The sequence below is a fragment of the Pleurodeles waltl genome, chromosome 9 (assembly GCF_031143425.1).
Source record: "Pleurodeles waltl isolate 20211129_DDA chromosome 9, aPleWal1.hap1.20221129, whole genome shotgun sequence".
Taxonomy (NCBI): domain Eukaryota; kingdom Metazoa; phylum Chordata; class Amphibia; order Caudata; family Salamandridae; genus Pleurodeles; species Pleurodeles waltl.
The window spans coordinates 904056250-904083305 of record NC_090448.1 but is presented as its reverse complement, the minus strand read 5'-3'; positions in this window follow the sequence as shown (position 1 = coordinate 904083305).

Sequence of the window (27056 nt, the reverse complement as noted above, 5' to 3'; positions counted from 1 at the left end):
CCTTTGAAAATAAAATGATAATAAACCATGTTTATTATTGTTTTATTTTTAAACGGGGCGAGACCATGAAGGTGACGAGAGTAAGGGGAGAGCACAGAGCACTCCCCTCAGTGCGCATGTATTTTGGCCAGCCATCTCAGGCCGGCCAAACACACATGCGCACAAAGGCTCAATCCAACTCGACACTCTGTTGCCGAGTTGGAAAGAGCCAGCCCAGGGTGCCAGTCTGCCTTGGAGAAACCAGCCACAGCGCTCCAGCCAATCATAACACTGCTTTGAGCAGCATCATGATAGGCCGCAGAGCAGGCTGGGAGCCTGCAGTGCATTGGAGAGTGTCAGAGAGCGGTAGCGACGTCCAGGTACTTTTTTATTTTTATTTATATTTTATTTTAATTTTATAACCCACCCCTAGACCCTGCCACTTTTCGAAGTCACCAGCCGCTACTTACTACAAGGGCTTATATGAATTCATATGCCAGTTATAACAAATGTATGGGTCATAAAGGCATTGAAATACTCATGGTGGGATATCGTCTTATGGTAGGTCTCTTTTCATGCACCAGTGCACCAGGCTTCCGGTTTCCCTCCTTTCAATTACCTCTCTTGTCTGCAGCCTTTTTCCATGCCTGATACACTTCTTCCCAGCATGCAGTGTGCACTTTGAATGTGTGTGGCTTGCAAACGGTGGCTGGCTTTCTCTATAGGTAATGCCAGCAAGTCTGGCGTTAGGGAGCTAGCACATAAAAATACAGGAAAATGCTGCTTGAATATGTTAGCACAATAAAGCCAGATCTACTGGGTTGCCAGTGCTTGTTTTTGTAGATGCAGCCTTTTCAGGATTAAACTCAATATGTTGATGAGATGGTTGTAGTTTTACAAAATGTCCTCATGTCACAATAGGGTGGCATACCCTGATAAAACTAAATCACTGAGTGGCAGTGCCTGGCCTCTGGTAGAGGCTCATTACTTTGAGATTCTGAAGATTCGGCTGACATGGAGTCTACTCAAAATCTCGGGCATCAAATGAGAAAGAAGTATGGCTACGTTGATCGTCGTGGAGTCTCTTAGCTGCCTTTACCTATTACAATCATAAAACACTGCTGTTAAGCCAGAGACGTGTCATCAGCGGCTAAATAGTAATTATAGTAAAATAATATATTGGAAATTTAATCCATTGCTCAGAGAATGTATATATCTTTTAGATACTATTTAGGCTGATGGAATAAACTCTGTTTACTGTTTAAAGCATTTGATTTCCTGGTACATGTTCTGAACAAACCAGTACTGCAAATGAATGCAGAACTAATATTTACAACCTGACACACCACCTTAGATGAGCAACGCCTAACCACATGATGTAAACATGGCAGCATGCTAAGCTCTGAGAATACTCTTAAACCTAAAAATAAAGCACAGAGGCTGCCAAGTCATGAGATGCAGTAGCAGTAAGTCAGATATTATGAGCTTGGTACAAAATCCCAACTATGCCTCTGTGCTTTGTGGCCTTCCTAGTCTGTGCCACCGACTGTGCTGTCCGTGAGCGAACAGGATGAAAATATGTTTGCCTGGTGGCCCCATTCCAGAGACATGAATACAAATCCCAGAATAGCTGTTAATGGCTGTCCTCCTAGAAGACAATGGTGCTTGCTATGTGAGCAGAATGGTTGAGGCAACGTAAACATTGGCCATTTAGCAGCAATGAGTGATCTGGGAGGAAGACAGAAACAGATGACACCACAAAAGACTGCCCGAAAAGCCCTTCCTTTTGAGTAGTGTTAGTAAGCACTAACCTTGTACTCTTGATTCATAGAGCGTGGTGTACTCTTCCACCCCTCACCACAGCCACTACTGACCACAAACAATATCAGATGTGAGATACATGGTAGAAGTGGGAAAACAAGAGTATAATAAAAATGAAAAAAAAGGAACTCTGGATATAGGCGTTTGCCTTGTCGTTCTGCTGGGCATGGGCAGCAGAAGACTTGATAGTACCATCTTTTCTGTAATTTTACAAATTAATTTGTTTGAAAGACTATATTTAATATCCAAAGTATTTGGCAATACAGTAAAATTCCAAAAAAGTTCAAAGTTCAATTTTCTAAACAAGCTTAACTTTCACAATTCTATGTCAGAACCGGAGGTTTCGGACTATGCTTCTCTATCTTTACTAAATAAACTCACATCAGCCAATGAAAACATTATAACAGAAAAAACTGCATTTCTCAAGATCCTATGTAGTCCACCATATTGTCCAATTATGGCTGCCCTCATATATAATGGTCACCATTCGCAAAGTCCTTCCTCTTTCTTTGCTGCTCACAGCACGAGATAAGTGTCATTCTTTCTATTTTGATACAGAATTGTTAATTCTTTGTATTTAGCTTTTGAGGAGTGAGAGCGGGATGTGTACCTGACCTCCTGCTGTGCCCAATTATCTTCAGATTGCGTGATCTCGCCTTTCTCTTCGGTGACGCGTGTTCGGTAAAACTACAGTGTTTGGGTCTCTGGACCCGTGATCTTCACTGTGGCGGATCTCTCAGTGTCTTCACTCCTCCTGGGAGCTTGTGGGCACAGTGCGTGCATGGGTGCTTTGGCGGAGGCCGGAGGCAGAGGACCTTTTCCTCTTTCTACTTCCGACTCGCGTTTGCGCTCTGGAGGCATTTTTTCTGTCGATCGTGCCACAGAGCACAACGCGAGTTCGAAACACCGGCAAACTGTCATAACTGACAACATAACAAACGTAAAAGGGCCTTGCTCTAGGGGTTACAGGTGCTCCCTCCGCCTACTATTGTCAGAAGAGCATTATTATTTTTGGAAGCACTTTGTGCCAAACATTGTTTTACATGCTGGGTGCCCTCCCCCGTGAACTTCTCATCTCCTCTCATTATTAGGATAGCGTACTACGCCGATGAAGAGGAGTATTATCAGGAAAATCCTGACACACATGAAGAATTCGGAATGGAGTAAAGACTTGTGGAAGCACTGGGCACCCATGTCCAGGACTCATTAAACCAGGCTCTGATAAAGGCCGTGAAGCATTTTCCCTACCCTCTAGTCCGGTATGGCCAACGTGAATTAAGAGGGAAATTTCCTATGGTGAATATGACTAGGAATGAGAGCTTCTGTGGGTCCACCATCCTCGGCTAATATTCTTGTGCAAATTGCTGTGTCAGTGCTGAAGGACCACGAATATGACCCTTTCTTTTCCTTGGAAGTTGTGGGGTCTCTCCCTAGACTGTCTTCAAATACTTTAGAGACATCGGAGTCTGAGTCATCTCATTCCTCCAAATCGGAGCAGGCAAACGACCCAAAACCCAAAAGGAAAATGCAAACGTAAGTCTAACAATCTCAAGGAGGATAGCCAGACCCAAAAGACTCTTTCCTTCATCCATCATCCACCCAAGGTCTAACGAATGGGTTCCTTGTGTTGAGGTTGCACAATATGTCCAGGACAGAATTCGTAAGCTTTTGACTGTGACGTGCATAGCACTCTACGCTCTGAATGTCCACGCCCCTCACTTCTAGGGAAAGTTGCAGATACCCCAGAGTTGGATCCAAATCTGGCACCATTCATTAAAAAGTTCACTAAAGATCCCAAGAATGGTTTGGACGGGGCCTGGAAAGGATGCCAGGACAAGTTGTTGGACATATTTGGTCCTATTACTAAGATTCTCAAATTGGCAGTACAAGCTAAGGAGTCCAATACTCCTTTGGATCCAGACACTATGGCCCTCATAATGAACATGGCGGCAATCACCGCCGACCGCTGTGGTGACAGTGAACAGAAGACTGCCAGTGGCGGTGAACATCACACCGCCGTATAATGATGCCAAAATCTAAAACCTCCAAAAATCCTGCAACCTCCAGCCTCCGCCAGGGCCCATGATGGTGGAAAAGCTGTACACCGCCATGCAGACAAAACCTCTGCCACCAAATAATGATGCACAAATCACTGTGGCAGATGGTGGATGTCGAACGACCATTGGCGGTACAGACCGCCACGGCCAGCGATGGGACCCAACCACAACAAATTCACACATTGGCAAGTTTGAAACGCACACACCTGACACATATCCACAACACTATAAAACACTCACATACACACCCCAAAAATCCTTTGCTACGCCAATTGTACGAATGAGACTGACAACACAACACGCATACACTGAACACAACATATCAAAATTCACACGCACAAATACACAACAGCACCCTCAGCAATACACCCATAACACATACCATGGCACCCCCTAAGCACCCACACTTCACAGATAGGGAGCTACGGACCATGGTGGACAAAATACTGAAGGTCGAGCCACAACTTTTCGAGGCACAGGTGCAGCAGACAACCATCGCCATGAAGATGGAGTTATGGCAGCCGATTGTCAACAAGGTCAATGCAGTGGGAAACCATCCACGCACAAGGGACGACATCCGCAAGAGATGGAACGACCTGCGCGGGACGGTGAGGTCTATGGCTTCCAGGCACAACATTGCAGTACAGAAGACTGGTGGAGGTGATCTCTGAGGTCCTGGGAGCATACCACCATACCCAGGACAGGATGGGCCAGATCCTGGCCACCCTGGAGCAGTATCAAAGGCTGCAGATAGCACAACATCACCTCCCCGGGGCTCATTTTATTGGGATGTGGGGACTGCCACCTCCCCAGGGCTTTATTGCAATATACCTCCTGGCCATCCCCCACTTCCTCAGGGACACTACCTCCCCGGGGTGATCTTGTAATTAATGTGGGGCACCCTGTGGCTGCCCCAAGCGCCACCACCTCCTCCAGAGCAAGACTGTAGGTGGAGTGGGGGGCAGGGCCACGCGCCCCCCCCCCCAACACACACTGGGGACCCCCCCCACCCAAGGGCAAATGTTTAAAAAACTAAAGGGAGTCTGTGTCGGACCACTGCGCCCGAGGACCACCACACCCTGGGGGAAGACTGTAGTTTCGGGAGGTGAGCGTGGCCAAATGACGTCCCCACCCCCTGGGGACCATTACCCCCTGGGGCAAGACTGTAGTTTGGCAGGGGGAGCTGCGTGGCCCCCTCCTCCCTGCCCCGGGGACTACTGGACTGGTGGCACTGCCAGAGGACACACAGGTGACCAGCATCCCTAGCCCTGCAGCCCTGCACCAGTCACTCAAATGTGCCCTCAGACCCAGATATGGCACTGGAACACCTGCCAAGACCAAGGCCCCCGCTAAGAAGTGACTCTGTCCTGAACTGTCTCCCAAGTGTGCCACTGTGCTACCATGTTGACCTGCCAATACCAACACACCATCTACCAAGGGACAAATGGACCAATAACCACTGCCACCAACAGCTGAGCCCATGCACCAGAGCATGGATATGCACCATGAGCCCACTCCATATCACTGTACAGCGAACTTACACTTTTGTGACAATCAATAAAACACATCTAAACCAAATCGTATGTCCTCTGTCATTATGAGTACACTATTGTGAGTGTGTATGCATTAGCCAGTCAATTTCATAATCATACCTTTATTGCAGGAAGGGAATCCCACGCACTGTACTGTCTGAAGTAAGTCACAATGTACTCCATTTCGGTGTCTCTGGCACATGCCACTTCAGTCTTCAGTTACGAGTGTCAATGACTACAGACACCACATCACCAATCACATGAGTCAGACTTACACTATGCAGTGAAGACAACAGCATCAGTGAACAGTACCTCATAGTCACTGGAAATATAGGCGGATTAGCTGGTTCCTGGAGTTGACATCTTCCCCCTCTTCATCCTCACCATTACTATCATCCCCTCTCAGATGTTGCAGGTCTGGTTGGACAGCACCCTTCTCCTCTAGAAGGGGGATAGCCTTCCTCACAGCCAAGTTGTGAAGCATGCAACAGGCCACCACTATTATACACACCTTCTCAGGGCCATAGCACAGGGATCCCCAGATAGATGGAGGCAATTAAATCTAGCCTTCAGGAAACCTATAGTGCGCTCAATCACCCTCCTAGTGCGTCCCTGGGCCTCATTATAATTCCTCTCTGCATCTATCCTGGGATTCCTCACAGGTGTCAGGAGCAATTGCAAGTTGGGGTACCCAGAATCACCTGCAAAAGTGGGCGAAATAGGACTTTAACAAACTGCCTTTACTTGCATTCAGCCTGGCTGTCAGCTATGTACTGATCCAGTGTCATACACACTCACCTATAAGCCATCCTCTGTCCCCTTGTAGTTGTTCCATCAAGTGTGGGACACTGCTGTTCCTCAGGACAAAGAAATCATGGACTGATTCTGGAAACCTGGCATTTACATGTGATATGTACTGGTCAGCAGTACACACCAATTGTATGTTCATGGAGTGGAACTTCTTTTGATTCCTGTACACCTGTTCATTCTCTCTTGGGGGTATGAGAGCTATGTGGGTTCCATCAATGGCACCTATCACATGGGGAATGTTAGCAAATTCATAAAATCCAGACTTGATGGCAGGTAGTTCAGTCCTTTGGGGAAACTGGACATATGTCTGCAGGTGTTGGACTAATGCATCCAGGAATTTTGACAGGATGAGGCTAACCATTGGCTGTGAGAACCCTGCGTCCATGCCCACTGTCACCTGAAATGAGCCTGTAGCCAAAAAATGGAGTACAGACAGCACTTGCACTTCAGTAGGGATGGCATGCATGATTCCGATTAGCCGGTCTAAGTACAGGATCCAGTAAGGCAAATAGGTCATAGATTGTTGCACGATTGAGTCTGTAGGTGACAATAATGGGACGTTCATCCATGGTTTCCAAATCAACAAGAGGTCTGTACACAGATGGGGCCTCCCTCGCCACATGGGTCTGTACCTATGGGGGATGAAAGAACTCATATGAGGGGCACACATACACGTGCAAAACAGGTTATAATTGTATTAGTGAATGTGCAATACATAGGTTACACACACAGATGCTATGTATTATGTACAACGTTACGCACATGTGTGCATGTTGTAATGGCATCCCAGTGTGGACACATTTGATAAGATGGGTGCATGTGAGGATCAGTCACTCATGTGAGCAAGTGACTAAGGGCTGAGAGTTGGAGGCCCTGAATGGGGCCCCTGGCCAGGATATATGTACGAGGTCCTAACAAGATGGCAGCCTCCTGCCATCCAGGTCTGATGGAGTGAAAGTGACATCATTCAGCTGGCGGTAATCGTCATGGCGGAAGGCGGTGTTCACCGCCATAGACCCAATCATTGGATTACATGGTTGTCAATAGTGAACCTGGGCCTATCATGATCGCCGCCGGCAGTGACAGTGCACACCGTCGTGGAACGTACGCCATGTCGTCACACCCATGACACTTGACTCCTGATTCCTGTGCAAGCAAGTATTCCACTGCATGTGCTGCTGTGTCCTGACTCTGGTCACTGCAATGGTGCAAGTCACAGGGGAACGGGCACCGGCCCTCACCATGGAGGAGCTGGAGAAGCTGGTGGACGGGGTCCTACCCCTGTATGCCAAGTTATATGGGCGAACAGAGAAGCAGGTGAGTTGCTTGGATGTGTGTGATAGGGAGGATGCCTGTGTATGCATGTGTGTTCGATTGGTAACTGTACAGCTCATAGATTGTGTGGCACATACTGTTTGTGAGTTGGTAACATGACTTTTTGAAATGTGCATTCCTTAGGGGATGAAATGTCATCTGTATGAGATGCCCACATCCTGATGTATGTTTTTCTGATCTGTGTGTCCCATACAGGTCAGAGCCCATCAGAAGAGAGGACTGTGGCAAGCCATCGCCAAGGAGGTACGGACCCTGGGGGTCTACAGCCGGTGGAGCACCCACTTCAGGAAGCAGTGAGAGGACCTGAGGCGCTGGGCCAGGAAGACCTGCAAGGCCCAGCTGGGGAAGGCCTCCAAACGAGGAAGGGGTGCCCATCTGACCCTGACCCCCCTAATGTCCCACATTCTGGTGGTAGCCTATTTGGATTTGGATGGGTGCTTGAAGGCAGCACAGCAGCCACAAGGGGGTGAGTACCAAAACTGTTTAATACTACTTTATAGATGTGTTTGGATGCTGTGGTATGTATGTTTTCTAGTGCCAGGCACTCTGACAGGTGTGTTCCTGCAGTCCTGCCCCCCCATAGACACGGAGATGGTGTGGGGCAGGTATGGATGGTCCAAATAGGCCCATGGGGGTTCTCCTTCTTGTACTCTTGGATGCTTTGTGGGCCCATGGACTAGTGGGTACATTGGCTGGCCATGGTCCCCCATGTGTGTAGTGCACCCAGTTTCTCAGGTCTGTGTTTCATGTGGGTAATGGGGTGTATTCTGGCATAGTGGCCACTAGTCAGGGGCACAGTCATGACTGTTGTTGTACGTGCTGCGTGTAGGTGTGTGACCTGGATGGGGGTGTGTGTGAACCAGGAATGTACATTCATTCAGGTATTTACAGATTTCTCTCATGTTTTGTCTACCCACCCCTGTGCTCTTGTGTCCTTTGTGAACATCAGCATCATCTGGCTAGGGAGCAGTGGCACAGGTGAGTGGGGATGCAGCGGCCCATGGTTCCAAGGAGGCAGAGTCGACAGAGGCCAAGGCGACCAGTGGGTTGGAGGGCGAGGAGAGTACCACAGGGGAGGCAACTACCACTGGCGGTAGTGACTCTGATGTTTCCTCCGATGGCAGATCCCTGGTGGAGGTGGACCCTAGTGGCCCCACCCTCTCTTTGTGATCTTCCGCCACCCCCCATGCCATCTCCACCCTCCCAGTTGCTCCCCATCCAGTTGCATGTGCCTGCTCCCCCAGGAAGGTAGGTGTCTCCTTTGCCCCAGGCACCTCATCCCCTGCCCCAGTCAGCCCTGATGCCCTCAGGGTTGAGGCTATTGACCTCCTGAGGACCATCTCTGTAGGGCAGACAACCATCATGAAAGCCATCCAGGGGCTAGCATCCCAGATGCAGCAATGCAATGCATACCTGGAACGCATTCACGGTGCCATGTCTAACCTACAGAGATCTTTTCAGGCTCTGGCCTCCTCTTTGATGGCAGACAGTGTCCCTGGTCTTTCTTTCCCCCCTCCAACCACCTCTACCCCTTCCAGCACCCCACTTCCTTCACCCATCCCAAGCACACATCCAGACAGCCATGCACACACATCAACACACAAGAAGCACACAGACAAACACAAGCACCACACTTCCCACCACAGTCATACACACACCCAGCATACAAAGGCACACACAACAACATCCACTTCCCCCAGTGTGTCCGCCTCCCCCGCCTCCCTGTCTGTCACCTCAACATGCACACCCACAAGCACTGCACCCTCTGTCACTGCCCCCATTCTTGCAATCACCACAACATCTGACATCCAGCCATCGACCCCAGACACCACACCTGCAATCACTACAACTACATTGACTACCACATGCAGCACACTCTCCAGACCTGCAGACACCCAAACAACATCCATGTACATCCATCCATGTACACTGGCAGCCTGTCTTGTCCCACTGTGTCCACCCCCCTCCTCCCAAAACACTCAAACATTCACAGACACCCACACAACACACATCCACCACAAATAAGCATACTGTACAGACACCTGCATCCACGTCCGACACACATACACCTGGTACAAGCACCCCCTCTACCTCCACTCCCACACCTTCCACCAAATCCACCCCAACTGCCCCTATGACATTTTTCCTCTCCTGTGTTGACCTGTTTGAACCCACTGGCTCACCCCGTTTCGTCCCTAAACGTGCACATCTCCTTGCCCAGTCCACTCCTTCCTCGTCCAAGTCCGCCCCAGTCCGACCTTCCCATTCCCGTGCCCCTTCCCCAGGTCCCTCTGCCACCCCCGGTCCAAGCCCACTCCCCCACCTTCCAAGTGTAAGCCCAAACCACCCCCTTCCAGGTGTAAGTCCCTACCCCTGCCACCCCCTGTTCCCTGAGGTGCCTGGCTGCCCCATTTATGTCCCTTAACAGTGGAGTACCCTGTGCACATGTGGGAGTCAAGTCCAGCATATTTGGGCCCTTCGGGGTATTCGGTATGGACTGGCTAATGGCCTTATTCGGACATTGCATTTTTCAACTTAAATTAGATGTTGGCACAATATGGTGATGTTGTTCATCGTTTCATTGTGGGGGGGGTGGTGTGCACATGTGTGTACTTTGGTGCCGGTCTTAGTTACCTTGTGTCGGGTAAGTACATCTTGTTCTGGTGTGTATGGTGTGGGATGGTCTGAGGGGTTGGGAATGCGTTGCAGGGTGGGTGTGTAACTGTGCCCTTTCTTCCCATGTGTACTAGCTTGCAGTACTTACCATTGTCGTCTTCGTCGGCGGTCACAGTCGTGGAGCTATACGGAAAGGAGCAGCACCGGCATTATTTTCTAACTCTCTCTCCATGTCTGCTTCGGCGTGTTGTGTGTACCTTTGGTGAATGTTTCCTTTTATTTTGTTTGTTTCCGCCATGCTTTGCGTGGAGGTGGTTCTTGCCCCAGAACTGTCGGCGGTCTTATGCTTCATTATTTGGTGGGCGGGTGGGGTCTTTCCACCGGCCTGTCGGCAGCCTCCTCCGTCCTCGTCGCCACTCCAATTCTGGCGGTGTGTGGCGAGACCGCTACGTATTTCTCATGTGCTTCACTTTTTGGCAGTCTGGACCACCAGCCTGTTGGCGGTAGTTACCGCCACCGCCAGCAGAGCGGTCTTTCCCACCATGTTCATAATGACCACCTGTATTACAATGGTTCCAAAGAGCCATATGCTTGCTTGGCAATGCAAACTGCCCTAGAATTTCTACGGTCCTTCCTCATGTGGATTGATCCTAAGCTGACAGAGTTAGCCCCCAATGAGGCGGGCACTTTAGAAAATGGAATGTTGTTTGGGGGTAAGTTTTCAAAGGATTTAGGAAAATATGTGGCCACTTTTTTGGCCTTGGACAAAGCTCAATCATCAATGAGAAAGATGTTTAGTGGTGGCCTTATTGCCAGGGCCCGGCGATTCAGAGGAGGTCGTTCGCAGACCGTGGTTTCCATCAGGCCTCAGGAGGATTTGGACACAGAGGAAGAGGTTCTACCTCAGGGGGATTATATCCCTCCAGGTCTCGAAGGGGCTACGGCCGTGGCTACCGAGGTGGTAGCCGAGGCCGACTCGTCACTTCAGACAGCACCACAGGTGAGAGATATTCCCTTTTTGGAAGTAATCCTGGGTGGCAGAATAAGACATTGTTAAAGTTACTGGGAGAAAATTTCTACAGATCCCTGGATCTTGCAAACCGTTCAAGGGTTCAGACAAGAGTTCTATGCAACACCTCAACAGTCCTGTTTCCCTCACACTCATTTTTCCCAAGAAGGGAGTTCTTTCAAAGATCTAGAAGTTTCCGCTTTACTTCGCAAACATGCCATAGTCAAGGCCAATCCTCACCCTCTCAGCTTTCTCAGTACCATTTTTATGGTGCAGAAGGCGGGGGTTCTCGACTGGTTCTCAATCTCAAGGACTTCAATTCTTGGATAGTGTTATCATCACTTCAAGATGGAAGGTATCCAGACTTTCTTGTATGATTAGACCTCAAGGACGCTTATTTAACTATCCCGATTTTCGGACCACATCGCAGATTTCTCCAATTTTTTTGAAGAGATCAATGTTACGAATTTTCCGTCCTCCCATTCGGTCTCTCTTCCACCCCAGGGTGTTTAACCAAGCTCTTAAAACCTGTGGTTCAGTCCCTCAGAGAGAGAGGTCTTTGTCTGATTATTTACCTGGACAACATCTTACTCATGGCCAAAAATCCAAAGAGACACTCATGACACATCTCTCATGGACTATCTGTCTTTTCCAAGACTTAAGTTTTCTCATCAACCTGGAGAAGTCACTATTGACTCCCTCTCAGAATATAGAATTTTTAGGTTTTCAAATAGACTCCATCAACGCGCAACTTCTGTTTCAAACAGATTTTCAATCAAGAAAGAGTTGAGGAGAGCCCTTGCCTCTCCGATTATATCATTGAGGACGTTAGCTCTCCTGGAAGGTCTTCTGGCCTCTTCCATTCAGGAGATTTTCCCAGGACCTCTCCATTATCGAGTTCTTCAATTCTTGAAAATCCTGCATCTTCGCAGGGGCCTATTTTATTCCGAGCAGATCCAGCTTTCCGACGAGGCCAAAGCAGAGATCTCTTGGTGGTTAAATCATATGGATGCTTGCAATGGCAGAGCAATTTTTGCAGCCACTCCGGAATTTGTGATAGAGTCGGATACCAGCCTTTGGAGTTGGGGAGCCCATTGTGGCTCAGTGACGACAGGGGTAAGATGGTCCTCTCAGGAGAAACTACTCCGCATCAATTGCCTGGAACTTTTGGCGGGATCGTTCATGATCTGCTTTCTATCCCTTCAGAATGCAAGTTGTTGCATTTTGCTATGCTTGGACAATGTGTCGGTGGTTCGATACATAAACCATCTGGGGGGCCAGATCACAAGTGCTGGTAACGATAGCCAAAGAATTTTAGGAGTATTGTCTCCTCCATTAGGTTTCTGTTGTAACGGAGTACATTCCGGGCAGGTCCAACCTGATTGCGGACTGGAACTCTTGTTTCCTGAGGGATGGCAGTGACTGGAAGATGAACCATCAGATCTTCTCCAGAATCAATCTATTATGGGGCCCTTGCTCCATTGACCTTTTTGCCTCTCAACTGAACACTCAACTTCCTCGGTTCTTCAGTTGGAGGCCAGATCCTCTGGCGATGGGGTCAGATGCTTCCCTTCAGTCGCGGATGATGGGTCTGCTATATGCCTTCCCCCCCGTTCACCATGATTCAGAGAGTACAGTCTCAGGTGAGGAGACAATCAGCGCAATTGGTTCTTGTGACTCCGCTTTTGAAAGCTCAGCCATGGTTCACAGTGGTGATGGAACTCTCATCTGCCTTCCGATTTGGATCCCTGTGTTTCAATCTCTATTGTTGGACCCAGCAGGGTTACCCCATCCGTTAATAGTGTCGGGACAGTTGTCCCTCATGGCATGGAGTCTTTCAGGAAACGTTGGCAAATGCCAGGTGTGTCAGACAATGTGTCAGAATTCCTGTCCCGGTCCTGGGCTCCCTCTACTCACAAACAATACAAATCTTCATGGAAGAGATGGATTTGTTGGCGTAGTGAATGGAGTATCGATCCCGTGGGGCAGACATTAGTGTATTTGGAAATTTCCTTTCCGATTTAGCGGCTCAGGTTTTGGCATATGGACGATCAATGATATTAGATCAGCTATTTCATCGGGCCATCCCCATATTGATGGTAAATCATTGGGTGAACATCCACTAGTTTGTAAGCTGTTGCATGGTATCAGGATGGTTAATCTTCCCAAGCCTAAATATTCTGTGCTTTCGGACGTTGATGTGGTTTTGCGATTTGTGAAAGCTTGGCCCTGTAGCGAAGATCTTACACGCAAACAATTAGCTGCAAAACTTACAACCCTTATTTGTCTAATTTCCTGTCATAGAGTATTGGATGTTAAAGTGTTGGATTTAGCAGGTAGAGTATTTACTCCTTCGGGAGTGTCCTTTACTATTTCCAAAAGAATGAAAACAGATTCTAAATGTGTTTCTTACTCAGCTTTTCCACATCATAAGAAATTGTGCGTAGTTCAATGTTTGAAGGTGTATGAGGAGTCCCCTCGGAAAGTTCATCGAGACTTCCAGGGTCAACTACTCATTTCATTACAAAAACCTTTTTGTCCGGTGTCATCAGCTACATTAGCTTGATTGGTTAGATGGCTAATGACAGAAGCTGGGATTAGTACCTCCAATTTTAGGGCTCATTCAGTCAGGCGAGCTGTGGCGTTTAAAGCTTTTTCGACAGGTTCTCGTTTGGAAGACATTATGGCAGCGTCTGTTTGGTTAACCAACTCTTCCTTTGAAGTGTTTTACCATAAGCCTATTGTTGATGTGGCCTCAGTAATAGTAAATCAACTTTGAACTAGCATAATCCGAAGCCTCCGGTCCTGACATAGAATAAAAAATAATCTAGCTATCGCGTCAAGAATTTTAAATTCCATTAAGGACACGGAGGCAAGGATTATCCCACCCTTTTTAAACAATATTACAATGATGTAATGATAATTATTTTATGTTACTGATTGAAATGGTGTAACATTATGTCAAATTTGGGTGTATCTATATTTGCTCTCCACCTGTTATTCTAAGTCTGAGAACTGTTTTTAGTACTATTTTATTTGTCCTCTGTTTAGATGGAGATAAGAATTTGTGAATTCCAAGGATTTATCCTGATTTTTCTGCAAGTTGGTGTCCTGTTGATTACATTTCCGGCTGTTGCAGTTTAGTGTTCGTGCGGTTGATGACGCTATGTTGGATTTAATTTATCGCAAAGAAAGAGGAAGGACTTTGTGAATGGTGACCTTTAGATATGAGGGCTACCTATAACTGGACACTATGGTGGACTACATAGGATATTGGGAAATGTAGTTTTTTGTGTTATAATGTTTTCATTGGCTGCTGTGAGTTTATTCAGTAAAGACAGAGAAGCATAATCCTCACCTCAGTGTCCTTAACAGAATTGAAAATTCTTGTTGCGATAGAGAGAAAATTTTGTATTCTACTCTGTAAGTATATACGTTTTTTTAAAGCAACTCTTTAACCTTTTCACTGCCAGAGCGTATAGCCATTCCTGTGCCCATAATGACATATGTATGGGTAGTAAGGGAAGTGCAATGGCTACAGAAGGCATTGTTCCTTTCACACAAATCACAGAAAGCAAGGGTCCTGGCAGCGGCAGTATAGCAACTTGACTGCCTAGCACAGATACAATGAAAAACAAGAGAAATTATACCCAGCAGTCGAAGATGGCCACTGCCATCTCCAAACATAATGAGAGTTTTGGCACTCCTGGGGCTGTTCTTCTTCCAGCAATAGCAGGCAGTGCAGCTTCCATTAGTCTGAAGCCTTTTGCGTAAACACGTCACCAGCTGTACCACCTGAAGGAAGAACTCAGACATGGTCTGCAGTAAACTGGGCCAAAAGTGCTGAAGGAGGCAGTGGTGATTCTGAGGCAAACTTGCCATATTTGGGTATAGGAAATCCTTCAATCACTGGCTAGTGATCAATAAAAGACCAAACCTCACTAGCACCAACTTAGAATATTCCTGGACCTGGGAAGACCATCAAGAAGAAGAAGATTCTGCCTCACTGTTTGCGAAGGAAGGTTGAAGGACCTCTGACCCCTGGTCGCATCTAGGGACAGGAACTGTTCTCTTTAAGGGTCAATTCGCAGTCCTCCTGTTGTTTCTACAGGGATGCAAAAAGCAGAAAGACTCCTTGTTCCAAAGAAGAACCAGTCTACTGCTTGAGACATTAGCATAAGCGAGCCCTACCTGAAGAGAGACATGGTGTCCAGACGCCTGCCCTGAAGTCCTGTAGTACAGACAAGGGGTGACTTTCCCAGCATCAAAAAACGTTTGGGACTCAATCATTACTTAGGCCCTCATTATGAACATGGCAGTTTTCACCACCGTGTTCATGCTGGAGGTCTTTCTAGTGACCGCCAGCCCCCCTGGAACCCTGCCGGCTGTATTATAAACATTCTGCTGGGTCGGGGGTGGAAACATTGTTTCCGCCCGCCGGCCCAGCAGAATGCCTAGCCGGGACATTGCCGGCAACTCCACATGGAGCCGCCGTCAATGCCTCTGTGCGGCGAGGGCAGTTGCACCCGTCGCGCAGATCACTGCCCGTAAATCGGGCAATGACCTGCGCGATGGGGCCCTCAGGGAGGCCCTGGAGCACCCCTTCCACCAGCCTTTCAAGGCTGGTGGAAATGGGATCATTATCCGAGAGGCAGCAGCGCTGCCCTGACAGATAATGACACCGTCCACCGCCAGGCTGCCTGTCGGAGGCAGCCTGGCGGTGGAGGAGGGCCGCCTAAGGCGGCCCTCCCTGTCATCATTATGTGGCGGTCTGGGCCACCATGCCGGATGGCGGGATTTGCCTCCACCGCCGGCATGGCGGCCCACACCGCCATGATCATAATGAGGGCCTTAATCTTTTGAGGACCAGGGTAAGATGCTGAGGGTATCTCAGGGAGGGTGTGCCCCAGGGGTCAAGACTTCCAGGTTCATGCTCTGAGCTTTTTGCTGAAAGAAGGCCAGTTCATTGAGACCTCACAATGAAGGTATTTGGTCTCATGGAGCGCTCCATGATTGTAGCATCCAACAGTGCCTCACTGGAGAATTTTGAGAACCAAAAAAATCTGAAGGTAAAATCTGGGAACGAGGTGAGGAAGCATAGTTAATCCTGTGGCAAAGAAACATTAGTGGTTATGAAATAATGCTTTGCACTGCTCAGATCTTTTGGTGCCAAAAAGTTTTGAACAGGAGCTCGACAACAACAGACCCACCTGTAAGGAAGCATCACTCACTTCATCTTCCTGTCTTATTCAGTTGGAGGCTTTTGAAAACCAAAAATATATTAAAGTCCCTAAGTAAACCTTTGATCATTGTTATTCACTAGGCTTACCAGACCCCTGATCAATCGTGGTCAGTCTTAAATAGCATCTAGGACCCAGTCTCCCACAAACATTGACTTTGATTTGCACTCTGTGTTTTTTTAGCACTTTATGCCTTAAAACTTTGAACATCCACATCTCCCCATGTCCATTTTTAATTATGTTACTTATTAAATATTAAATGTTTCTTGACAAACTGATTTGTAAATTTTATTGTGGTTCATTCTTATCTTTAAACTTGCTTGATACTGTTGAACTTGGTACAGATTTCTCAGGGGAACCACATGAATTGGATTTCTGTCAGCAACCATGTCACCAAATGTCTTCAGCCTTGACAACAGCAACTGAAGCAGAAACCACTGAAGCAGTGTTTGTCCTGAAAGATTAGAGATCTCCGGAAGTCAGCTGGGGATTTCTGAATCAGGCAAGATCTGACTGTAGGGTAGGTGGCCATCTCACCTCTCTCTGAATGAGTGTTAGTCTCTGGACCTGGGAGTACCATTAGATGTGGCTGTAAACCTCACCTCTGAGGAATATCTAGTGCAAGGAGCTATCCCAATATTCATTGCTACTGGACCTCCATCCCAGCAAAGCAGATAACTGTTGATCTCATGTCACTTTTAGCATTTGCCCTCTCTCTTCTTGCCTCATGGTGGAAGGTCCCAGTCGAACATTTACCTGCTTCAGTGGGGAGAAACATTTGTGGCTAGAGACACTTGAATTGTGATTGCTCTTACTAAAAGGGTTTGTAAAAAAATCCATTTCACTTAAGTTCCTACTTAAATGCTTTTGTGCGGTGCACTGAATGCTGATGGTTACCTTAATAATTTAAATGGTAATCGCAAATGTTAGCGTTCTTTGTATATTCAATAATCAATGATTTTTCATTGTTTCACATGCCAATTGGAAGTCTGTCTTGCACTCATCCATTAACCTTTATATTCCCTTAGTCTTTTGTTGGATCCCATACCATAAAACTGTGAGCTGCAAACTTCAAAGTATGAGCAACATATTCCACACTGTATAGTACAGTACTCTAATTGCATGGTGGACCATCCTTCTTAAGAAATGTAAGTGTTCAAGTCTTTATCCTAAATAGTCATATAACTGTGTTTTTATGCAGACTGTATATTGGAAATGAAACCCCTGCTTCTGATTTGTCATGAGTGAACAATTCTCATGTGGCTTTAATCTCTTCTGGGCCAATCCAATGCAAACTTTGAGTGGGGCAATATCTATCACATTAAAAGATGGATTGAATCTACACAGGCATTGTTACTCAGCGCATCCTTACTATGGAACAAAACTTCCACTTGCAGTGTGTCGCGTGACTTTCACATACAAAAGCCAATATCTCTAATCCTAGGTTGAAAATCTTCATTGGAGGCTATTGGAGACATCGGGGATGGAAATGTCAACAGACTATATTTTCTAACCAACGGGTTCTAGTAGCCTAGTAATATGGACACTGAAGACAAAGAATTAGGGTCCAATGCCATCTAGTCTTGTTCTAATGTCCACAAATAAAATGTACTGATGTAATTTTCTAAGGAAGGGAATCCCACTACTTCATCTATTGGATAAAGTGTATGATTCAATCCCTTCATGAAGTTATTCATCTTGACAAAAGCAGTTAAATTGTGTTGTATTTGTAGTATTTTTTCTCTGGAAATTTGTGAGATTCAATATAGAAGGTGGGGGATGACATTCATTTTTATGCTCAATTCTTCTTCCTATTAGCATCCATCATTAGAAGCTGATCAAATTTACCCCCAACTTTCCACAGCTCCCTATAGATTTTCTAAACAGGTAATCTGCTTTAGATTCAGACAGTCTTATAAAAGTGGCTACATGTTTAACTGAATCAACTCACATCACCAAGATTGTCTCAAGAAAATTCCTAATTTACATTCTCATTCAAATAATGTTCAAGGTATTCCTCAACAAAGGCTCAAAGTGTCAAAACTCAGAAGGCTATTTCGTTGATAAACTACTGCTTGGGGTGGGTAGAAGAGGGTGGTATGAAGTCCAGTATGAGCATTACCAGAGAATGATCAGACAATACAATACTGACTATAGATGGAACTGAGGTCGTCAGCATTCTACTTACTATGAAGAAGTCAATCCTTGTATGTGTTTGTGCACTCTGGAAAATATATCCTCTATCACCTATAAGCTGCAAACTTTAAGCAAAGACTAAGGGCCTAATTATGAGTTTGACGGTCCCACCCACAACAGTGAAACTCGCAGTGAGGATGCCACCACCATGGTGGTGACGTCCCCCAGAGCGTATTACAATGTTCCCACCAGGCAGACCGGCGGGAACATTGTAATACACCTTCCCACCAGGCTGACCAGGAAGAGGGCTACGATATTGGCCTTGGCTCCTTTAAGGGAGCTGAGGCCAATGTCATAGCACAAGCACCCTCAGAATGTGCACTGTCTGCAGAGCAGACAGTGCGCATTCCGAGGGTGTTTTGAACAGGGCGGCCCCTGCCCATGCCAAGGGCAGTGCAGAGCCCCCCATGTGGCCCCCAGCACACCCTTATAGCCAGCCTTTTCATGGCAAGGTGACTGCCATGAAAAGGCTGGAGGTAAGGTGAATTGTAATCAGCCAGGCAGTGCTGAGTTCAGCGCACCCAGGCTGAGTACACCTCAGACTGCCTTCACCCAATCGGAAACAATGTTCCTGGTGGAAACGGTGGTCTCCTGGCGGGTCCGCCGAACAGGATTGTAATGTGGCAGTCAGACCCCCAAAGATGCACCCACAAATTAACACAAAGTTTGGCAAAGCCAAAAGTTGTGGCATTGGCTGCTAGTGTTTTGGCTTTGTCAGTCATCGTTTTTGCATGTTTTTTGTAAAAACATTTTGTTGGGATAGCTGCTGGGCCCTCACCAATGTTGAATCGTAAATTTTAGTAATGCTTTTAGTGACCTCGACTTCAGTAGAAGGTGACAAATGATGTCTCGTGTTTGACAGCCTATTGTAAAAATCTGCACTGACACATGTTTTAAAAGTGTTCACAATTGTGGTGGTCACAATTGTGCCTACCAGATTTAAAAAGGTGCTAATTAAGATTTAAATAATGTCAAAGTGCATTTTAGAATATAGAGGAACAGCTAGTATCAAAACAAATTAGCATTTTTAATGTTCAGTGTGTGATTTATGAGTTTAAATAAATGTGTGCATAACAATAAATGTACTTCTCTGTTACATCTAATGTAATGCATTAACAAGTATTACAATTTATGATGAAATGTTTTATTCTTTCTGATTGTATATTATTAATGCTGAATTTCCAAGTTTGCATATTATGTGCGTTTATTAACAAAAATGTGGTTTATATTTCTTGTGTTAGCATAACTAAGCCTGCAGATCTTGTATGTGCAGTCATGTAAAGTGATGAATTATTGTTCTTTCTAATGTGAATTTTTCCTCTAAGTTCTGTTCCCAGATGTTGCAGTAGGTTCTTTGTTCAATGGCACAGAGACTTTTAGTTTAGTGACCTTGGTCGGGAACATTTAGGCCCAGGGACTTAACGTGAAATAACTTTTTTCTTTTGACATTCTGATTCACATGGAACTGAAACAAGCATACTTTAAACCATGGGAAGAAATTGGAATGTTGTAAAGGAATACAAAATGTTGCAAAACTGTTTGGAGTCACACAGAAAGAGGAGACGATCTCAGGCTAGACCTGGGAATTAAATGGACTGTTGCAACCTGAATTCATATAGGTATTTTGATTGGACAATGTCCTTTTTGCATGATATAGTGCCAATGGATCAACAAATCAGAGTAGAATGTACATTTTGAAAAGGGATGGACTTCATGCATTTTAGTCAGTCTTTCTTTGGCTCTTAAGACCCCCTAGACGGTGCAGTCTCTCTGCACCTTTCCTGATGATCCTTTGGACTAAAGTTTCTGGTGATCAAATTGCTTTGCAGATGAAGAATCCTTGAACACTGTCCCTTGGAGAGGTATATTTCTCTGCTGATTGCCATCTCCCTTTTTCTAGATTAGAAGCTAGCATGCTGACACTCACACACTTTTGTTTTTCTAGTTAGTATTCTGTAGCCCTAGATATATTTTCCACATTATTTTTGTCTTCTTCTGTATTTTGTCTGCATGTGTTAGCCCGTCCCCACACATGCATTTCCTAATTTGGTTAGTTTTAGGGACAACCCATGTCCAGCCTTAAATTTGCATACTCTGCTTAATTGAGCTTGACAAATGCTAATACAGTCTGGTCTGAGATATGTTTCTGTGTTCCAGATAATTTCCTTAATGATATGTATTATTTTTCTTTAATGCCTAATTATGTTAATGGTAATTCAATTAAACTTGTTTCGCTAATTTGAGCAGCCTATGGTGTTGATAAAACTTCATAATTTAATTTTGCGTACTGTCTTCATGACTCTAACTTTGTGGTTATAAAATAAAGCTTTAAAACTTTATTTGATTGGAGTTTCCTTCCGTGGCCACATTGTCATGGTGTCTAAATTGTTGGGGTGTTGTTGAAGTAATTGTGTATGGTTCACCACACTTCTTTCTGGGTCAAAAAGTCCGTTGAACTCGGTGAAGCATTTTATTCTTGTGCAGGATGAAAACGCACTTACTGTTTTGGTAGTAGAGTTATGGTTATGTCCCATAAGTGGGGAACCCATATTTTGTTAAGTATTAGGACTGACAGCTTGGTAATAGAGTGACGGTTTCATCCCATAACATAGGGTAATGTAAGGGAATTAGGATACATAGTTAGGTTATGGTTCATCCCATAAGAGGGGGAACCATATTTTGTATAGTGATGGGGAGTCCACGTCATTGTCCAGTCCAAATTTTGTCGACCCTGTAATTTGTCCCATGGTCTGTTACAGAGATTGATGAAGTTCCAGCACTGTGCCTACAAGTGATCAGCTGTGTAATTATAAGTAGGGATTTGTGCTTATGATGTTTTTTGCTTGAATACTGCTGTGAAGTGTGGTCAATCAATCAACAATTTATATAGCGCGCTACTCACCCGCAAGGGTCTCAAGGCGCTGGGTAGCGGGGGTGGGGGTCCATTACTGCTCGAAAAGCCAGGTCTTGAGTTGCTTCCTGAAGGAGAGATGGTCCTGGGTCTGCCGAAGGTGGATGGGGAGGGAGTTCCATGTCTTGGCCGCCAGGTAGGAGAAGGATCTTCCTCCGGCGGTGGTTCTGCGAATGCGTGGTACGGCGGCGAGGGCGAGGCTGGTCGATCGCAGCTGGCGGGTGGGCGTGTAGAAGGTGAGGCAGTTGTTGAGGTACTTGGGGCCCAGGTCGTGGAGAGCCTTGTGTGCGTGGGTGAGGAGTCTGAACGTGATTCTCTTGTTGACGGGGAGCCAGTGCAGGTCTCTCAGGTGGGCGGAGATGTGGGCGTGGCGGGGGATGTCCAAGACGAGTCGTGCGGAGGCGTTCTGTATGCGCTGGAGTCCTTTCTGAAGCTTGGCTGTGGTTCCTGCGTAGAGGGCTTTCCCATAGTCCTGTCGGATGGTGACGAGCGCCTGGGTGACCGTTTTCCTGGTTTCGGTGGGGATCCAACGAAAGATCTTTCGGAGCATGCGCAGGGTGTTGAAACAGGATGACGAGACGGCATTGACTTGTTTGGTCATCGAGAGGGAGGAGTCCAGGATGAAGCCCAGGTTTCGTGCGTGGTCCGTTGGCTTGGGGGTGGTGCCCAGGGCAGGGGGCCACCAGGAGTCGTCCCAGGCGGAGGGAGATGATCCCAGGATGAGGACTTCCGTCTTGTCTGAGTTCAGTTTCAGGTGGCTGTTCTTCATCCACTCGGCGACGTCTTTCATTCCTTCGTGTAGGCTGGCTCTGGCGGTGGCGGGGTCGTTGGTGAGGGAGAGGATCAGCTGGGTGTCGTCGGCGTAGGAAATGATGTTGAGGTTGTGTTGGCGTGCGATGGCCGCGAGGGGGTTCATGTAGACGTTGAAGAGGGTGGGGCTGAGCGAGGATCCTTGAGGAACGCCGCAGATGACTTCGGTGGCTGCGGACCGGAACGGGGGGAGGCGGACTCTTTGGGTTCTTCCGTCGAGGAACGAGATGATCCATTCCAATGCCTTTTCTTGGATTCCGGTGTTGCTGAGGCGCTGTGTCAGTGTGCGGTGGCAGACTGTGTCGAACGCTGCAGAGAGGTCCAGGAGGATGAGGGCAGCTGTTTCCCCGTTGTCGAGCAGGGATCTGATGTCGTCGGTGGCTGCGATGAGGGCGGTCTCAGTGCTGTGGTTGGCTCGGAAACTGGACTGTGAAGGCGGCGAGCTGTTTGTTGACCGTCTTCTCGAGGACTTTGGCAGGAAAAGGGAGGAGCGAGATGCGGCGGAAGTTCTTGAGGTCGGTGGGGTCCGATGTCGGTTTCTTCAGGAGGGCGTTGAGCTCGGCGTGCTTCCAGCTCTCCGGGAAGGTGGCGGTGGTGAAGGAGATGTTGATGATGTCTCGGAGTTGGGGTGCGATGATGGAGTCTGCCTTGTTGAAGACGTGGTGGGGGCAGGGGTCGGCAGGGGATCCGGAGTGGATGGTGTTCATTGTGCGGGTGGTGTCTCCGGTGCTGACCGGGGTCCAGTTGCAGAGGGTGGTGGTGGGGGGCGTTGGTTCGGTGGTTGGGTGCGCTGTCTGTGCGCCAAAGCTGTTGTGTATGTCAGCGATCTTGCGGGGGAAGAATGAGGCGAGTGAATCGCAGAGGTCTTGCGAGGGTGTGATGTCGTTGTTTCCGGCGCTGGGGTTGGAGAGCTCTTTGACGATGCTGAAGAGTTCCTTGCTGTTGTGGGTGTTGTTGTCCAGTCGTTCTTTGAATGTTGTTCTTTTGGTGGTGCGGATCAGCTGGTGGTGTATGCGGGTGGCGTTCTTGAGGGCTGTCATGTTTTCTGTAGTCTGGTCGTGGCGCCAGGCTTTCTCGATGGTGCAGCAGTTTTTCTTGGATGTTTTGAGTTCTTTGGTGAACCACGAGGCTTTCTTGTGCCGGGTCTGCTGGGTGGGTTCTTTAGAGGTGCGAGATCGTCGGCGCAGTTGGTGAGCCACTTTGTGAAGTTGCGGGCTGCTTCGTTGGGGTCCGTTGCGGTGGCGGGAGGGTTTTGGCTGAGGGAGGTGGTGAGCTGGTCGGCAGTGATCTTGCTCCAGCTCCTGCGGGGAGCCTGTTGCGGGTGGTGGTGGGTCGTGGTTCTCCTGAAGTTGAAGTGGACGCAGCTGTGATCAGTCCAATGAAGTCCGGTGGAGTGGCTGAAGGAGATGTGCTTGCTGGAGGAGAAGACGGGGTCAAGCGTACGGCCGGCGTAGTGGGTGGGGGTGTTCACCAGTTGCTTGAGTCCGAGGTTGGTGAGGTTGTCCAGCAGGGTGGTGGTGTTGCTGTCAGTGTTGTTCTCCAGGTGGAAGTTGAGGTCCCCTAGGAGGATGTAGTCAGAGGAGGTGAGGGCGTGCGGGCTGATGAAGTCTGCGATGGCGGGGGGAGAAGGGCACTGAAAGAAACCAACAGCGAGAGCAAAACAGGCAAGCTAGAGGCAGAAAGCTAAAGGCAGAAAGAGATTAAAACGAGCAGAGGCTAAAGGCAAGAAACAATTAATACAATAAGAGCAAAACAGGCAGGCTAAGGGCAGAGAGAGAAACGAGCAGAGGCTAAAGGCAGAGTACAATTAAGGGCAGCAGACAAGCAGGAGGAGGGAAATCGGGAGAGAGAAAGACGGACAGAGGAATAGGTCAGATTTGATACTTACCGCCCACCACTGGGCCACCAGGGATGAGGCGCAGGCGGGAGCCTGCGGGTGGAGGAGGGCCTCGAACTTCGACCAGCAACAGCGGCGAGCAGGCAGAGCACTAGCAGGGAACGCTAGCGCAGTGGGGGAGCGGACCTGGCCTGAGAACAGGTCAAGGTTCACACCCTCGCCGTGCAGCAGCCTGCATTAAGAAGGGTGGAGGGAGGGAGGAGCAGCAGCTGAGAGGCGGGTGGCGAATGGGAGAGGATGGGGGTGGGGCCGCAGGGGAGGCAGCGGCGGGAAAGGAGAGCAGGGGTGGGCGGGGGGAGAAGGGCACTGAAAGAAACCAACAGCGAGAGCAACACGGGCAAGCTAGAGGCAGAAAGCTAAAGGCAGAAAGAGATTAAAACGAGCAGAGGCTAAAGGCAAGAAACAATGAATACAATAAGAGCAAAACAGGCAGGCTAAGGGCAGAGAGAGAAACGAGCAGAGGCTAAAGGCAGAGTACAATTAAGGGCAGCAGACAAGCAGGAGGAGGGAAATCGGGAGAGAGAAAGACGGACAGAGGAAGAGGTCAGATTTGATACTTACCGCCCACCACTGGGCCACCAGGGATGAGGCGCAGGTGGGAGCCTGCGGGTGGAGGAGGGCCTCGAACTTCGACCAGCAACACCGGCGAGCAGGCAGCAGGCAGAGCACTAGCAGGGAACGCTAGCGCGGTGGGGGAGCGGACCTGGCCTGAGGACACTCAGGCCAGGTGTGTAGTGTTTTGCGGAGTCATCGTACTGGAAGTGATTGTGGCGATTTGTGCTCAGAAATTGTCAGCAGTTGTTGTTCACGGGTCCATCTAGGCCTAAGATCCTGGGATAATGCACAGATGTGGAAGACACTTGGTTAATTTATTGTCTGCAGTGAGGTATGTGTCATGTGGTACCATTGACAGTGCTATTAGTTTTCCTTGAGTGTGTGTGAGTTATGGTTGTTTTTTTGTGAATCCAAAAGGCCTACTGAGGATCTATATCATTCAGAGTGAGAAATTCTGGTCAAGTTTCACTTTTTGTGTAATTGTGAAAGCCACAGTCGGAAGTGTAGCCAGTACAGCTTTCAAAGCATTTGAGCCTTACCCATAGTGTGCAGATAGTTTTTTGTTTTTTGATCTTGTTCTCAATATTTTGCATTTAGTGTATGTGTGAGCGATTGTGTGAGAGACAATTGCAAAGGGACTGCAGCTGCTGAGTGAAGTGAGTGTGGTGTCATTTTGTACTGCGCTGGGATAGGTGGGTTAATGAGATGCCCCCTCACATCATATTAGTTGAGAACAGCTTGCAAAAAGGATTGTAGGATTGAATTTACCTCCTGGTTTCATTGGAAATCGTTGTGATTAATTGAATGTGTGTGAAAATGAAACTTTTCAAAGCTTTAGGAAGTGCGCTAAAAGGAGATGAGTTTATTCCAGTCAGGGTGAACATGTAGCACCCGAGGGAACACCAGCTTACGAAGTGTCAAAAATTAAAGAAGTTTCAGCATGCTTATGAGTTAAACAATGGTGTAAGATCACTGAGGAGGAAGGCCCATTAGCCTTTCCTTGTTATGGAACTTTTAATTTGAGAATTTTAGACAATTTGAGGAGACTGATGTGTGAATTAAAGCCTCCTCCAAGGCCCGCACAATTTGAAGCTCTTGCTATTTGGGAACTTGTAGCAAGACAGAAAGAAATAGCAAAATTTGAGAGTAGAATGAAGAAAGCACTTAAGACATTAGCGAAAATTAGATGGGATGCAGAACTGTAAATATAGACAACCGAGATACCAGCCGTACTAAGAATGTTTCCATCTATCACAGAGGAAGATGATGGGAGAACAAGAAAGAAAGACAGCTAAAGCAGAACAGACAACAGATGAGGGTAAAAGGACAGCCACACATGAAAGTGATTCGGAACACAAGTTTATAAATCAGCTTTTAATGAATCGTCCTCCACCACATCATTCAGTTGAGGTAGCAGTACGGAAGTAGCCCTGAATGTGCCAACTGCTCCAGTTACACAGAGCCCAATTCAGATAGTTCCAAGTACACCTGTGAATTCGGTAACACAAGTGCTCATGGTTTAGCTACCAGTTCTGACTGTCAATACAGCACAGTACATTACAACCCAGTTACGAATTAGGTAATGCCAAGTCCTCATATGAACCAGATGGTGTCCACACCTAATGTGACAACTCCTGTGCAGAATTTTAATCAGACTATTCCTATGTAGACACCAGTGCAGACAATGTCAAATGCTACCCTGAGTCAAACAGGACAGATTTTCAGTACTGTTTTAACAGGTCAGAGTACTGGAATACAAATCCCACAGAATCAGACAGGATCCACCGGAATCGATGCATTAACAGTTCCAGTGACTTTAGGTCCAGCTGTTCCATTGTATGCTTCAGGCAACCCTGGAAATAATGCCCAGTAAATGAAATCAGTATTTGCAGGGATGTCACCATGTGATATGCAGAGATTGGTATATTCAAGCAATTCAGAGATACAGAGGACAACTTCTCTTATTCAACCTTTGATCCCTACACTAATTGCAGACCCCAACCAGATGTTAAATCAAGCAGGGTCAGTATTAAATGCAAGATGTCCTCAGGAAATTCCACTTCCTAACATGCTCACATCAGATCAGATTACCAGTGTACATTGCAGTACCCTGCAAAACATGCCACAGAAAACCAATATTAGTTTACAAGTTTTTTCAGCACAACAGTTAACTGAGTGGTTAGATAATCTGTCACCAAAAAGAACAACAGGTGCAACAAATAATAACGTTGGAACAGAAGAGACACCAGAGAGGGACAGAACAGTGAATGTGCCCAGATTAAAATTAG